This window comes from Mangifera indica, chromosome 15 (genome assembly GCF_011075055.1).
Source record: "Mangifera indica cultivar Alphonso chromosome 15, CATAS_Mindica_2.1, whole genome shotgun sequence".
In the NCBI taxonomy this organism is placed as follows: Eukaryota; Viridiplantae; Streptophyta; class Magnoliopsida; order Sapindales; family Anacardiaceae; genus Mangifera; species Mangifera indica.
Genome location: NC_058151.1, coordinates 7,438,140 through 7,441,744, shown reverse-complemented (window position 1 = coordinate 7,441,744; position 3,605 = coordinate 7,438,140).

The window sequence follows — 3,605 nt, the reverse complement described above, 5'->3', positions numbered from 1 at the left end:
TTCTTCATGTGTTATCTCCTTAGTGAGATAAATTATACAATCCTTGTACTTGTCCCTAAGGTTTCTAACCTCTCTTTTTGCAAAGATTATCTACCGATCGCTTATTACAACTTGATATGCAAATGCATTACCAAAGTCATGACAAATAGGATAACAACTTTGCTATCAAAATTTATTGATAAGGCCTAAAGTGCCTTTGTTGGTGAAGGGAAACATTGGAGATAATATCCTCTTTTGCCAATAGTTTATGCACAATTATCACAAGGAATCTAAGGAAAAAAAATGCACCATTAAGATTGACCTTTTGAAGGCTTATGACTTTCTTAATCAGGACTTCATTAGAGTAGTTCACTACTATTGGTTTTCCTTCTTAATGCATTGATTGGATTATGATTGTGATACCATCCCTTCTTTCTTAATTAGCATGAATAAGGAATTAATGGGATTCTTCAATAGTTCTAAGAGGCTTAAACAAATGGATCCTTTCTCTCCATACTTTTTTGTCATGGCCATTGAGGTGCTCTCTTACATGCTTAGGGAATTGAAAAACAATGAGAACTTCAACCATAATTGGAAATGTAAAAAAAAATTAACATAACTCGCCTTTGGCTTATTGATGATCTTATGTTATTTTACAGGGTAGATGTCACTTTTATTTCCCTCATTAAAGAGCTACTCATTTGATTCCAAGGTTGGTCTATTCTCAAAGCCAACCTATCTAAAAGTAATCTCTACCTCTCTGGTGTTTCTAATAAAGGCAAAAGTTAGCTTGTAAAGTGCCTCAACATTGAAAGTGGCTAACTCCCCTTCAAATATTTCAGAGTCCTTATCACCTCTAATAAGATTAAGGTCTAAGATTACAAGCCACTTTTAGAGAGGATATTAGGAAGGATTTCATCTTGGAGATGCAAGTTTCTATCTTATATAGGTTGGCTCATTCTCATCAAGTGCATCCTATTTAGCATACTAGTATATTGGTCCTCTTTGTTTGTCCTTTCGGCTTGTGTACATAAGGAGATTGATAGACTTATTAGAGTTTTCCTTTGGTGTAGGGTTGATTTGAATGTTGAAAGGTTAAGGTGGCTTGGGAAGAGGTTTGCATTCCTAAAAGAGAAGACAATTTGGGAATAATGAAAAGCAAAATCTAGAACAAGGTTGTCATGGTCAACATATATAGAAGATTATCCAAAAATTATAGTAACTCTTTTTAGGTAGAATGGATTAATCCTCATAGACTAAAGAGTACAAGTCTTTAGAAGATAAAGTTGATAAGGAATGCTCTTGGACTTGGATAAAGCTTTTAAGCCTTAAAGATATTGTGAAGCCTTTCATTAAAAGAATTATAGGGAATGGAGATAACACCTTCGTTTGGTTTGGTAATTGGCACCCACTTGGTCCTTTATATGATAGATTTGGCAATAGAGTGATTTATGACTTGAGGCTTCTTAGAAATGCATTAGTCAAGAACATCATCCACCATGGTAGTTGGAAGTGGTTAGCATATAACTCAATTCACCTTATAGATATTAAGAACTATCTAATTCTCAATCTTTAAAAAAGGAAGATTTTAATAGGTGGTTGTCTAATGCCAATAGGGTATTCACCATCTAATCGGCTTAGAAGGTTTTGAGGGAGAGAAAGAAAATTGTCCCTTCGTATAGCTTAATTTGGTTTAAAAGGCACTTCCCTATGCATTCCTTTATCACTTGAATTACCATTAAAGGGAAGTTTATGGCTAAAGAGAAGCTCCTTAGACTTGGCCTTGCTCCCCACATAATTGTGTGTTGTGTGATCAAGAAAGGGAAGATACGGATCATTTCATATTCAAATGTGAATTTAGTGTCCTCATTTGGAAGAAGTTTCTTAGACTTTGCATACAGGTTCATGTGGATCAAACATGGGCTATGTTTATTTAAGACAAGGCAAGTTTACAGAAGAAGGATGACTTGAAGAATATCCCTAGCAAGTTATCCCTTAGTGTTGCGGTCTACCATATTTAGAAGGCTTAAAACAACATTTGCTTTGATAATGCTAAGATGTCTAAAGAGGCCACCCTTGCCATTATCAAGTCATGTGTGCAAGAAAAGTAGCCCTTTTAAGTAATGTGGAAGCTTTAAGTGACAATCTTTCCCTTGCCTACAACTAGGACCTTTCAGATAGTATCTTCACTTGAGAATATGGCGGTTGTTGACTTAGGCTTTAGGCTTAGGTGTGGTTGGTTCTCCTTGTTGGCTATGTTACTTGTTTTATGCCCTTATGTTTAATAGTGTGCCCCCTCTTCTTATGTAAAGGTTGTGTTTTGTTATTTCGGCTTTTGCATGTTTATCCTCTTTTGGGTGCTTATTGGTGTGTCCCCCTCATTTTGTATAAGGGTTGTGTTTTTTGTTAATTTTAGCTTATAGCCGCTTTACACAACCTGATGGGTTGTCTAGTGGTGTGCCATTTTTGTAGCTTTGTCTTTTGGTTAATAAAATTTATTTACAAAAAGAAAATATATTCTTTAAAAAATAAAAACTAATGCCTACTATAGAATATAAAATTAAACAATTGCTGAGATAATAAACACCTAAGCATTGATCGGTGATGGTTTCAAAGGACTCCAAAATGTTTATTAGAATATTGGTCATGTCTCAATCATTCCTAGTTAAAAAAAATTGATTTTTGAGAGCTTTTACATATGTATTAAAAAATTGTGTTATAATCGTTTCATATCTTTCACATGATTTCAATATGGTGAATCCCACCTAGTTTTAGGATCGGTTTTTAATTTTTTGACTCTAAAACCAATTTGTTTACACATGTAATGGCATACTTGTATGCATGCTAGAGATGACATGTCTAATTGTTCCTATATGACCTTTGGGTAAACTCAAATTATCTTAAGCTATTAAATTCATAATTTGATATCCACAACTAATGTTAAATAATTTGCCACCAAACGTTAATTTAAATGATTCCTCCTTAAATCAATTACTATATCATTAGTTTTTGCATTATCAAATGTAATTGTAAAAATAAAGTTATTTATTTTATATTTATCAATAATGTTTACTAATACTTACACTACAAAAAAAAGGTTATAACAAAAAGAAAATTAGTTGTTAATATAAATAACGAGAGATATAAGTCTCATTATTAAAAATAGTAATATCAACGATGAATATCTTCATCGTTATAACAATATTTACCTATCACTATATTAATTTTAATGATGAATATTTCTATTGTTATAACAATATTTATCAGTCACTAAATATGCTATCAACGATGAATATTTTTGTCTTTATAATAATATTTATCCATCACTAAATATCATATTAATAATAAATATTTTAATCGTTATAATATTATTGATAATAAATACTTTATTCTCAAAATATTATCGTTAACATTGATTATGTTTTAATCACAATTATCTCAAAGTCTCTATATGATCTATAATTATAAAAAATAAGAAAAAAACTATAAATTTATTATAATAATCTCTTTCTATAATCAAAACGAAAAAGTTATTATAAGTAACATAAGAATCTATATTTAACGTACAATCAAATATTTCACAATTCACTTGTATCTTCGAGTAGCTATAAATTAATGCAACCTCC